The 13,698-nt window shown below is 43.3% G+C and overlaps 1 protein-coding gene across 1 annotated transcript in view; it reads left to right on the forward strand.

Moving 5' to 3' along the window:
• Positions 1-13,698, forward strand: part of PIAS1 (protein inhibitor of activated STAT 1) — an 82,542-nt gene that overhangs the window by 37,638 nt on the left and 31,206 nt on the right. The window lies entirely within an intron of this gene.

Below are 13,698 nucleotides of genomic sequence, written 5' to 3' on the forward strand. Positions count from 1 at the left end.
TCATCCTTTTCTTCCTTGACAAATCCAACTCACAGATTGAAAGCCTGTTCCCTCCAGTTTGGATGGAATAATTTCTTGATGTTGAAAGATGGACTTGGAGAGGTATATTTATATTTATGGCAGGAAATATAGTCAGAGTGAACATGATAGGAATATGGACAAATATTTCCAGAATATGCAATTGTAAACTGTTAAATTATGCTTGAGTACACTTTTACACTTTGACTAGAGATTATTTTATTAAATAAGTTATTGGGCCATCATTGCAGAATGCTTCTTGCTAATGTTCTTAAATACATATGAAGAAAAAGTCTAAGACAAGACTTCAATCTATAAATTTTAAAAATGTAGTTTTCCATTCCAGAAATTTTTAGTCACGTGTTAGTAGTATGGCATTCCTGTTTCATTAACCCAAGCAATCAAAATGGCAAAGTTTCGAAAGACTTTGAACACTTGAAGTCTGTGTACCAATTTATTGTGCACCGGTTGTAGAGCTGTGGGAATTACCAGTTCACCACAATGTTTTATTAGCCATCTTGTTGCACGCACAAACTTTGGGTTAACTTACAGTTTTCAAAAATCTTTTAGGCTCCAAAAGGGAGGAGGCTAAAGGGAGGAGCCTGTCTGTTTATAGACGTTAAGATCATTTTGCTTAATGAGTTTTCTCTTAATTTTAAACTCATTACGTACAGATACTGAGTTAAGAGATTACTATTACTCTTTCCTAAATGCATTAGACTAAAATTTGGCTGGACATTATAGAAATTGTATTCCAGTGAATCCAGAGCCACAAGATTGAGGAAGACTGCCGTATACTTTGTTTATTGATTATTGTAGTCAGTGAGCTGGCAGTGAGCAGGCAGTGTAATCAATATTGATTATTGTAGTCAGTACAAAAACACTCGATAGACCATGCAACAAATAAAATATATCACACATTATCAAACTAGAGAGTGTAAGGAATGCAGAAGCTATCTAAAATATATCACTGGCCAAGGCCTAAAATCAAATAAAATTATTGATAGCATAGCCATAAAATAAAATAAAATGAAATGTCACTTACACTTGTGAGCACTTTCAGGCATACTTATGTAACCATAAAAAATTAAAAAATATACGTTTGATTATTAGAAAGATTGCAAAATGGGATAACTGACAATCTAGAAGATGTTATAGATTTTATACATGGTCCAATGTGCCAGATGTCAGCTGAGAGCAGATTCTCATAGCTGCAGAACAAAATGTAGCTATTGAGTGAGTAACAAGTCTAATAGAAGAAGTAAGATATATGGTATATCCTTTAGTAGAGGAGAAATTAGGGTGGAACATTTATTATTGTTGTTGGTTGCACAGTCAGCCAGATGTTTAGACTGGATTTGGCATTTTTATCCAGCTATTGAGTCCTTCCCAAGGACCTGGGATAGGCAGTTGTTATTTGATGGTGTTAAAGCTATCGTTGCAGGATATAAGCTGCTCCAAGTAAAGCTGCCTTTTGCAATTGACTGATGGTGATTTTGTCAATGCTGATGGTGTTCAATTGGTGCTCCAGATGTTTTGGGATTGCAACCAAGGCGCCTGTTACTGTTGGTACTATCTTTGCTTTCTTTTGCCACAGTCGTTCTATTTCTATTTGCAGGTGTTTGTATTTTGTTATTTTCTCCTGTTCTTTCTCTTCTAATCTGCTGTCTCCAAGTATTGCCATGTCCACTCTGCAGACTTTTTTTGTCTTTCTTATCAACAGTTGTTAAGTCTGGGGTGTTGTGTGGCAGGTGCTTGTCTGTTTGAATTCTAAAGTCCCAGAGCACTTTAGCTTCTTCATTTTCTATTTGTCTGTTCTGTGGTCAGGCAAATGGTATTTCTTGCAGATATTCCAATCTACCATTGTTGCTACTTTGTCATGCCATTATTTGTAGTCAGTCTGTGCGATCTTGTAGCAGCTAACTAGGTGGTCCATTGTTTCTTTGGTTTCTTTGCAGAGGTGGCATTTGGTGGTGTTTCTGTCTTCTCAATTCTGGCTTTGTATGCATTTGTTCTTAAGGCTTGGTCTTTGCAGCCAGAATTAGCCCTTCTGTCTCTTTCTTCAACTTTCCTGCTCTTAGCCATTGCCAGGTCTTGTTATCTGCTTTGCCTGCTAGTTTTGTTTGTGTACTGGCCATGTAATACTTTGCCTTGCCATGTCTCTTTTCTATTCTTCATTTGGTCTTTCTTGTAACCCAGTTTGGTCTCTTCAAACTGTAAGCTTCCATGGTGTACTAGCTTCAGTGCATCTTCTTCATTGTCCTTCAGTTATTCGTCCAATGCTCTTTTTTCTTCAGTGGTCTGGTGTACTTGCAACATTCCACACCCACCTATGATCCTTGGTCTGTCAACATCACTGTGTGGATGAAGGGCATGATTGTCATTATTTTTCTGGTCTTCCTATCCAGGGCTTCTAGTTCTGCTTGAGTCCAGTCCACTATTCCAGCTGTGTATCTAATGACTCGAATTGCCCAGGTGTTAATTGCTTTGATGGTGTTTCCTCTACTGAGTTTGGACTTTAAGATCTTCTTCATTCTCATGATGTCTTCACTACTAACCTTCTTCTTGACTTCAATGTGCTTGATGTTGTCAGGTTGAAGGATGCCCAGGTATTTGTGGTGATCTTCTTCATCCAGACTCTTGATGTTATTTCCATAGGGCATCTTGATTCCTTCAGTTTTCACTATTTTCCCCCTGCTGATGGTAAGGGTGGCACATTTGTCCAGTCCAAACTCCACTGCAATATCTTGGCTGCATATTTGGACAGTGTTGAGCAGCGATTCTATTTCAGATGGTCTTTTTCCATACAGCTTCAGATCGTCCATGTAAAGGAGGTGGGATAGCCTGGCAGATGTTTTTGATGTTTGATAGCCATGGCCTGACTTGTTCAGTATTGTTGACAGAGGAATCAATGCAATGACAAACAGTAGTGGTGATAGTGGGTCTCCTTGAAAGATTCCTCTCTTGACGTTAACCTCTACCAGTCTATCACCATTGACCAGCAACTGTGTCTTCCATTGTGCCATTGATTTTTGAAAAGCTTCTGATGTTTCTACTGACTCCTGTTATTTCTAGGCCCTTGATTATCCAATCATGTTGCAGGGAATCATGTTGCCTTCTTGTACTCAGTCTAAGCTACATTCAAGTTGGTCTTCTTTCTCTTATAGTTTTCCAAAATCATCTTGTCAATTAAGAGCAGATCTTTTGTCCCTCTGTTGTTTTGGCAGTTTCCTTTCTGATCAGGTGGAAAGAGCTTGTTTTCAACAAGATGCTCTTGGACTGCATCAGCTTCCACACCAGTTAGCAATTTGAAAGTTGTTGGCAAGCAGGTAATTGGCCTGTAGCTGCCTGGTGCTGCCCCTTCTGTTGGATCTTCCATTATTAAGTACCGTATTTTTCCGACTATAAGACGATACTTTTTTCTAAAATCCTTACCCTAAAAACTGAAGGAAGGGCGTCTTATTCAAGGAAGTCAGCCGAGAATCGCACGGTTGCAAAACTGCCCATACTTTGTTTCTGCAGAGAGGCTTTCTCCTATTGCTAGCCTCCAATCACGAGTGAAATAGCTTGTGTCCCAAACAGACTTCCTCCAATCACGAGCCTGATGTAACTGACGTCAGCTGATGCTGAACAAACCAATTAGAGGAAGGCTGTTTGCAGAGACAAGCTATCTGCAGTTTCACTCGTGCTTGAATGTAATCAGTTATGCAAAAGAGCCTGGAAATAGAGCTGCAGAGAGACGGTTTGGACCTCCTCCCACCGAGTATATCAGGTAAATGTTAACTAATTACTAAATAAAAATGTGTTCTGCACTATCTTTAAAATATTGATTTTTTAATTTTGGGTTAGAAAAGTGGGGGTTGTCTTGTACATGGGGGCGTCTTATTGTTGGAAAAATACGGTAGGTTTTGCCTGATGTTAACCAATCTTCAATTTCACCTCCTTGCTGTATGTTGTTAGATTGCTTGGCAATGAGTAGGTGTAGAGCAGCCAGATGTTTCAACCAAAAACCATGCAGTTCATCTTCAGCTGGCGCTGACCAATTCTTGATCTTCCTTGCCCTTTTCTCCACCATTTTTGATACAAGTTCTTTCATTTTGGCTTCTTTTTTATTCTTATCTACCTCCTTTATCCAAGCCACATTCTTGTATTTCTTTGGGTTGTCCCATAGCTGTGCCCAGAACTGTACTGTTTCTTCTTTCTCAGGTGTTGACTGGTTCATTGCAGTCTCTCCACTGATGGATTGGTACAAATGTTTCTGATTCAACTGAAATTGGAGATTTTGCCTATAGTGCAAATTCAAGATTTGTATCTGCTGATCTTCTTGGCTGTGGCTGTTATTTGCTGCTTTATTATTTCCAGTGCTTCCTTAATCTTCCTTGTTTCTTAATCAGGTACTCTTTGGTCTTCTTGTTCTTCAGCTTCTTTCATCTGTTCTAGCTTGCTTGCATCTGATCTTAGCATGGTGACCTTATTTTCCAACCTGATCTTCCATTTCGGTGGTGCATTGTTTGGCTTTATTTCTTGTTTGTTGATTTTGCAGGCAAGGTATTCAGTTACAACTGCAGCTGTGCTGTACATCAGTTGGTTTGTTTCTTGCAGTGAGCTGGTGCTTATATTTGATATTACAGTATTGGCATCGTTTAATACTTGCGCTAGCTGTTTCTTTGTAACAAGCTTCAATGCAGGCAACCTTATTCTGTTGTTTTTGTGCTGTTCTAGATGCTCAGTTATTCTTTTTTTCAATTCCTCTTGTTTCTTTGTTAGAGGGCTTTGTTCTCACCTATTAAGTCCTTCCCAAGGACCTGCTATAGGCAGCGGCGGTGGCATGATGATGATGATGATGATGATGATGTCCATGACTGTAAATCTCTGAGAGCCACCTGCCTTATATGAAGGGCTCCATGTACCATCTGACTTGCCCATCTTGCTGTGGCTTTCTGGTTGTCTCAGGCAGGATTATATTGATGTGGAGCTTTACAGATCCCTAAAGAATCTGTCCCTCCCTTCAAGCCATGATAGAGCAGTGCAGACTTCAAACAATGTCACAGATAATTCAACCAATTTCATTTATATGTGTGTAATGTTTGGCTCTGAAACTATTTCTTCTTCAGTTAGGAAGAGGAGACAAATTTAGCTTTTTCAACCTCAAATGGATGCCTCATGATAGTTCTGTCAGAAGCACAGAGTAGGGTAACGATATAGTATTGCAAACTGCAAATAATTCCCGTCTACGAGAACTTTCCAAAGTTCTAACGCAGCCTTTAATGGCTTTTTTGAAAGAGATCACTTACCAGCACTACTTCAGACAGACAGTGCAAATCTGCAGCGCGAGCTCACACTTGAAACGGTGTTTCTTAAAAAACAGAAGTGCAGATAAATGTCTTTGAAAATGAACATGAGGCTGCCTTGGGGTATGTTAAAATGCAGTGCTACCACAGTTAATTGTTCAAGGCTAACTGTTAAATCCTGTTAACGTATTAGGTTAACTCAAAAGTGTCGGTTGAAAAGTCTCTTTTGTGTTTGGAGTACGCTCACGTTTTTAAGTGTTTGTTCAGTCTCCAAATGGCTGATGTAAATTCCAGTCACTTGTAACTCTTCGTGTCTGGATTACTGCCAGCCCTCCTGGGTCTCCGGCTTCCTTCTTTCGTCTCTCTGGGCTCTTCTGTAGCATAATACACATTCGGGTTTTCACACTTGCATACTGCTATCGTTCTGATGGCTTGTTGAAGAGAACCAGAAGAACTGGCTTCTTGCCTCTTGAGAGGTATATATCCTCTCGTTGTTACTCTTAAGATACAAACGTTCTTTTGCCGATGGAAATAAATTATTCTTGAACAATATTTTCTCTGAAACTCTCACTTTATAAGTTCCCAGAGTTGTTGTTCTTCTTTCCCATATTGTACTGCATGGTAGCAGTTAAGTTTTAGGGATTCTATTTTAAATGTGTTCTCAAGATCAATAAAAGAACTTTGTCAGCATCTTTTAAGGTCGTGAGGAACAAGTTTATATTATGCTTCTGGCTAATACTTTGAATGAAATTGGAATTTCCAAATTTAGAAGTAAAATGTATAGTGGGAACACAAGTTTATTTTAATTTTAAATATGATCTGATTACTATGCTGTTTTGGTGCCTTTCGACATTGAAACAAAAGAATGCCTTATGTATAGAAGATGGATCATTTCATCCGTTAGTATTGTAAGTTGACATGGAATTAATTCCCTGCTAATCCTGGATCCAGGTTCTATTTAAAACATTTCCAGCATCAAATTGTTCTCTGTCTCCCACTGAGCCTATATGGTTGCTAATAAAAGGCTGTGCATGTGTTGACATAGGGGGTATACATTTTGTCTAGCCTCAAGGGAGCAACTGATAAATTTGGGTCTCCTGATTTGGTGGACCACAGTATCTGAGATGCAAGTGTTTGTCAGTTCCTTTAACTGCAGCAAAAGTAGAGCTGACTGAAACTTCCGGCATCCCTTCTAACACAGACTTGTGCTTGTTCTTCTCCTATAATTCAAATGGAGGTTGTGTATTCCAAATTATATAGCAGAAAATACTACTTATTGTATTCTGCAGCAATCCTTTTATCATTCCAAAAATTCTGTTGAATAGATTGACTTGACCTGTTCGTGCCTGCTCCATGGAGTCCTGTTCAGTCCAGCATAGAAAACAGAATTCTTCTTCCCTGCCCTAACAATCTAAAATGTATTCCTATTTTTCTAACAGATGTTAATTAAAAGAGCTGTGGTGACATCTGATTATGTTGACCAAACATTACAGAACAGTCTTGGTATAATCCTGCAAGGATCCAGATAGTTACAGAAGCTAAGTATTGATCTTGATGCCACTCCAATTCCAAGCCTAGTTTGTTTTTCTTACACATTTTTTTATCTGTCTCAGTTTGCAGATGCCTTGTCAGATTGTTTAAAACAAACAGAGATCAGTCTTTTTGTTAGGGTTCCAGGTAATCCAGACTTGCCACATCTGGATGTATTATCTTTACTGATAACAATGCTACTTAAGCCACTTATTCATCAGAAGAAATGGGAGTGAAACCAATATGTTCCACTATTCGAACATGAGCTGATCATTCTAAAGGAGATGTCTGTAATCTTGTACAATGTGAAAGGGTCTCCATTGACAACAAAGATTGTTCTCTTTAAGGTTATAGTAAATGGCAGGAATTTCCAGAATTACAAGCAGTTACCTGCATTTTTAAAGATTATTTACTGTATAAATTAAAAGGTGAAATCTTCCATGAGTCAAGGTCATCTCCTAGTGGTGCCACAGATATATCCATGTAGTTTTCTTGGCAACAAGGCAGGAGTAGTTTGCAGTTGCATTCTTCCAGGATTTTTTTTTTTTTACTTCTTAGACTAGCCTCCTACCATGGTATTTCCTGGTGGTCTCCTATCCACAGCAAAGTGGGGGCTGCAGATACTTCTGGGTGGAGAGTATTCTATAAGTATTACAGAGAAGGTGTGCCATCTGCCCACACCTCACAGACTTCAAGAGGGCTGGGAACTTTTAGTAGGCCAGACCAGATGGGCAAATTCACTCCTGGCAAAACATATCCTGGTGCCGCTCCACTTACAGTTTTAAAGATAATGACCAGCACGTTGAATTGGGCCCAGAAGCCTACTGACAACCAGTGCAGCGACTTTAATATGGCAGGGTTGTCCTTCCAGTAATCTTGCCACTGCATTTTGTACAGCTGCAGCTTCCAGGTTGTGTCCAAAGGCAGCCTCACATTGAACAAGGGGCAATAGTCCAGTAACGTGGTGATCAAGGCAGGAGTTACTGAGCTCAGGGGATCCCATTCCTAGGAGCCGTATTTCAGCCATCCACCTCAGACGAAGGAACTGCGCAGCACTTACAAATGTCACTTAATTAGAACATCAATAATATTGTTAATAAATTAAAAACAGCAAATCAGTTAAGAAATAAAAGAGGACACTAAGCCAGGATTAAGCTAAAATTTGCTGGAAAATGGCACTGAACACAGCAACAGTGGAACTGATAGAACCTTGTAAACAGGAAATTCCATGTCCTGAGTGCTCCTTACTTGATACAGGGCACTGTAAGTGGTTTATTTGATGACCTTGGAAGGAGGGTACATGCATGTGAGGGAGGTAGTTCTTCAGAGACTGTGATTCTAAATTCTCCAGTGGTGTAACGACCTTTCAAGTGGAATACAGCCTCATTTGGCTCCGGGGAAGAAACGGCAGACTGAAGATGGCTCTGTGAAAAGCAGAGCCAATGACTACAGTAGAATGAAGAGCCAGTGAGTAGACCAGCTCTTCGATAATTCCTCTCTGGAGAAGGAGAGGACTCAAGATCACTCACAAGTGCTCAGAGAGTTGCTCCTCACAATGAGACCACAAGACAGAGGTCTCCGGTGGGTTTAGAGCTCTGGGAGACAAGGAAGTAGCCATCTTGCTCAAACTGCGGTCAGCGCCTTTGAAAGGACACTAAGTTCTAATCACTTTCGGAAATTGCTTGTTAACTGCTTTTCAGCTATTAGGAACCTTTGGATCAACACGTTTTACAGCACTGGGTGAGTTTCCTTCAATCCTTAGTGAAATAAGTTTTAGGTACAAGTTTAAGGACTTAAAATTACAAAAAATTGGAATAAACAGCAAAAGGGTAACTAAAACTTTGATTTTAGAAAGTTACAAATGGACTAAGGGTCCAGATAAATTTGAAATAAGATTTTGGAATTAATTATAAAGAATCCTTCCCATGGGATATGGTTTTGTTTTGAATTCCTTTTTTTAAAAAAAATAAGATAAAACTTTAAAAATTGGACACTAGAGGGAACTAAAAGGAGCTAAAGATAAAGGAGAAGAACACTTAAACTTGACTTACAAATACAGAATGAAGCAAAATATTTTAACATTGGACATATTGAAGGATATTTTTGAACAATGGACCCAGAAGTTAATTTTAAGAGTATCTGCCTCTGTAGATAGACTGTATTTAAAAGATGTTATGGAAGAGGAACAAGTTTTACCTGATTGAGGTAAAACTTGAAGATTGAGATTGATTTGAAAGTGGATTTAAAAATGACAGACTAGAAAAATGACATGGAAAAAGATGTTACACTGGACATACAAAAGAAACTGGCTGATGTCTTAATAATTAAAAGGGATAAACAGCAAACCAAGAGAGTAACCTGAATAATTTTCCTATATTGGATTTATAAAAGAGGCTTTTTAATGCTCTGAAGAATTTTGTGAGAAGGGACAAAGAAAAAATGAAAAGAAACCAAGCTCTAGGACATCATTCAAGGGGACTAAAGATCAAAACTGTTAGAAGTAAACCAACTTTATATTCTTTCATTTTATTTGATCAAGGTTAAAATAGGCATGTTGTTATCTCTGGTAACCCTTATGGACTTTTGCTGACATCAGGACTGAAATGATGAGGCTTTAAGCATTTGTTTATAGATAAGAGATGGGATATGGGAAGAAGAGATCCTTTGTTGTATTTTAAGAGAAGGTGATAAGTTACTAAAATTGTTTATATTTGTGATGAAGGGGAAGTCATTTCTTTATATATTTCTTTTCTTTTTCTTTACTATATTATTTTTTCTTTTCTATTTTTTTGTGTGTGTGTACCTTCTATTTTTTCTTTTTTTTCTATTTTTTTTTAGTTTGTATTAGTTTTTATTGTTGTAATTGTAATTTTTAATAAAATTACTATAATTCCAGATCTTAGAATTGTCCCTCTCAGCAGTTTAATGCAAAATGGTAAAGATACAAATTTTGCAACATCCTGGTGAATTGGTATCCACCAATTCTTTTTTGGAATATATTCCAATAAGGACTAAATTATTGAATCAAGGGAAGGCAATCCAGAAGAATACCTTGTTATATCAAAATTACAGAAAGTTTGGCCATCTTAATATATCTACTGATTCTGTGAAACTTTCATGTGTCAAATGCAAATGTTTGGATTTGAGAGATGAAAGTAACTGTAAAAATGTCATCCATGTGTGTGTCTGTCTCTGTGTACACACAGACACACACATATAATCTTCAAGTCTATGTCACACCAAAATCCAGGTCAGTTGGATTGATGAGTACAGTTTTGTGAAGCTCAAAAGGTTATTTCATGTTAGATTAGAAAAAGCAAATAGAAACATGCTCTTGAGTCAGGTTTGGTCACCCTAGCTCAACTCTTGTCTCCAAGATTGGCAAATATGAAATATGGGTTGCGTCCTGTTTTTTGCAATTGAATATGTTTTGGAATGAAAAATCTAGATTCAAATCAGAAAAAAAAACCTTGCATGCCTAAAAGAAACTTGAAACCAGTTCTGTAAAAAAGCTTGCCAGTGATAGCCTGAAATATAACTGTAGGCAGAAGTGGATTGTCGATGCTGCACTGATATAACCTGCTAGTTGTGAGATTTGCCCCGTTCGACAGAGAAACTCTCGTGACACGTGTGGTTCACAAAGAAGGTTTACTCATGCGTAACGTAGTAGTCACAAGCAAAGCCAGGACTGGCTTGGTACAATTGCATCACTTGTTATATTCCCCCCTTCCCGCGCTTTTTCCCGCCTCGTGATCGCGTTGCGGCTGTGGGCTATTAGGCCCCCCAATGTCCCCCCTGATCGTTCATGATGGCAGGGTCGGTCAGAGTCCATTGTCCTTGATTGCCAGTCCCCCTCCGGCTGGGTTGGCCCCTCCCTGCTACGTGCAGACCCGCGGGTTCTGTGCTGCGTTACGATCTTGTTTCGCTGCCCTGCGGCCCCGTTCCTTGCTTGCTCGCGCCGTTATCAGTTCGTAATTAAAAGCTTCCGCTGCGGTTTTCCTGTTTAGCTGGCCGCAGGTGGCTCGTTAATTAGCGGCGCTTTCGGTTCCTCTTTTCCCCGCTAGCTACCGCCGGTGGATTCCGCGTGGTCTGGTTGCGAGCTTCCCTGCAGCCCCGTGCTTCCCTGAAACCTCGTGCTGACCGAACCTGACATGCCGCCCCCCTGACGACAACTCCCCCCCTCGGTCCTATTTCGGCTTCCCGGGGTATTTACTGTAAAAGTCCCGCACTAGGTCCGGCGCCCTTATGTGGGTTTTACTCACCCATTCGCTGTGGGACTTGGGGAAATGTTTCCATTGCACTAGGAGCTGGGTCTGCCCCTTGTGCCTCCGGGCGTCCAGTATCCGGTTGATTTCGAAATGCTGCTCCCCCCCGACCATGATGGGTGGTGGTACTCCCTCCGCCTTGTGCCAGGCGTTCCCCGGCTGGTGCAACTTTAGCAGGCTGCAATGGAACACCGGGTGGATCTTCCCGAGGCTTTTCGGGAGCGTCAGCCTGACGGTCACCGGATTGATGATCTCCTAAATGGGGAACGGCCCCACAAACCTCGGGCTGAGTTTTTTCGATGCCTGGTGCGTCTTTAGGTTTTTGGTTGACAGATACACCTGGTCCCCCACTTTCCACTTTTCCTCGGGGAGCCTCTTGCGGTCCGCGTGCTTCTTGTAGTCGGCTTTGGCTCTTTGCAATGCCGCGTGCGCCGCTCGCCGGGTCTCGTCGATTTGGGCGAACCAGGCGTCCAGGGAGTTGATCTGGGATTCCGGCTGAGGCAGCTCCGGCATGGGGACGAATTCTCTCCCGGTGGCTACTTTGAACGGAGAGAACCCGGTGCTCTTGTGGACGGCGTTGTTGTATGCCACCTCCGCGAATGGTAGTAGCTCCGCCCAATCGTCCTGTTGGTGCCCCACGTACCAGCGCAGGTACTGTTCGAGCCCCCCGTTCAGGCGTTCCGTGGCTCCGTCCGTCTGTGGGTGCGCCGCGGAGGATAGGGCTTGTTTCGTCCCCACCCGCTTCAGGAACTCCCGCCAGAACCGCGCGATGAAGTTGCCGCCCCGATCGCTGACGATACGTCGAGGTGCGCCGTGGAGTCGGTAGACATGTTGCACGAACAGTTTCGCCAGCCCCTCGGCCGTGGGGACTCGCCGGCACGCTACAAAGTGCGCTTGTTTGGAGAATAAGTCCGTGACCACCCAAATGGCGGTCTTCCCCTTACTCTCCGGGAGCTCCACTATGAAGTCCATGGCGACCTCTTGCCAAGGGCCGTCGGGTTCTGCTACCGGCTGGAGTAGGCCTCTAGGTTTGCCTTTGGCTCCTTTCGCTGTTGCGCACACCGGGCAACCCCCCGAGTACGCCTCCACGTCCTTCCGGAGCGTGGGCCACCAAAACTGCCGCCGGATTAAGTGGAGTGTCTTTACGAAGCCGTAATGCCCCGCGCTCCGGCTGTCGTGGGCTCTCTCCATGACCTCCCGTCGGCAACCCTCGGGCACGTACAGCTTTCCTTCGTGCCACCACAACCCCTCTTGGCCGGTTAGCGCCTCTCGGTTCTGCTTGAGCCAACCGTCCCGCTCCGCTGCCTCCGCGAACCCTTGCCTTACTTCAGACGCCGCGTCCCGTCGCTCCCCCTTGGTCTGGCTTCGGGTCACCGCCTTTGCAGCCAGCCTGCTGGCGGGGATGACGGAGTCCACGATCTCCTCCCGTAGGCTGGCGTGTTGGGGCATGCGAGACAGTCCATCCGCTAAGAAGTTGCGCTTCCCGGGGATGTGTTTCAGTGTGAACCTGAACCTCCCGAAGTATTGGGACCACCGTGCCTGTTTGGGGGATAGCTTACGCGGGGTCTTCAGGGCCTCGAGGTTCTTATGGTCCGTCCACACCTCGAACGGTTCAGTTGCCCCCTCCAGTAGATGCCTCCACGTGGCCAGCGCCCACTTGACCGCGTACGCCTCTTTCTCCCACACCATCCACCTCCTCTCCGTCTCGGTGAATTTGCGGGAGGCGTAGGCGCACGGGTGGATGGCCCCTCCGGGCTGGGTTGGAGCAGGACTGCTCCCGTTGCCACGTCTGATGCATCCACTTGGATTATAAACCGCCGGTCTGGGTCGGGATGGCGCAGGATCGGCTCCGCGGTGAACCGCTGTTTTAGTTCCTCAAACGCCCCCTGGCATTCTGCAGTCCACGCGAGTGCCATGCTGGGCTTGGGGGTTTCCCAGTGCCCTTGGTTTTTAGCAGGTCGGTTAGGGGAAGGGCGATTTGGGCGAAGTTCGGGATGAACTGACGATAGAAGTTCGCAAACCCTAGGAAGCTTTGGAGTTGCCTCCGGGTTCGCGGCGCTTCCCAGCCCAGGACATCCCTTACTTTCGCCGGGTCCATCTCAATTCCCCGGCTGGATATTCGGTAGCCGAGGTAGTCTAGTTGCTCTCGATGGAACTCGCATTTCGAGAGCTTTGCGTACAGCTGTGCCTTCAGCAGTCTCTGGAGCACCGTGCGCACCAGGCTCACGTGCTCCGCCAGGGTCTCGGTGTAGATGAGGATGTCGTCCAGGTAGACCAGGACGCCCCGGTAGAGTAGGTCGTGCAGCACCTCATTAATTAGCTGCATAAATACCCCCGGGGCCCCTTTTAATCCGAACGGCATCACGGAAAACTGGTAGCTTCCGAGCGGGGTGTTGAACGCCGTCTTCCACTCATCTTTTGCGCGGATCCTAACTCTGAAGTAGGCTTCGCGCAAGTCCAGTTTTGTGAACACCCTCCCCTTCGACAGATGCGACATCAAGTCCTTCATCAGGGGGAGGGGGTATTTGTACTCCGTGCTGATTGCGTTCAGCCCCCGGTAGTCTACGCGCATACGGAGCGAGCCGTCCTTCTTC

The sequence above is a fragment of the Python bivittatus genome, unplaced genomic scaffold (genome assembly GCF_059951505.1).
Source record: "Python bivittatus isolate LINGU-HERP-01145 unplaced genomic scaffold, Pbiv_v1 ctg000210_np1212, whole genome shotgun sequence".
Taxonomy (NCBI): domain Eukaryota; kingdom Metazoa; phylum Chordata; class Lepidosauria; order Squamata; family Pythonidae; genus Python; species Python bivittatus.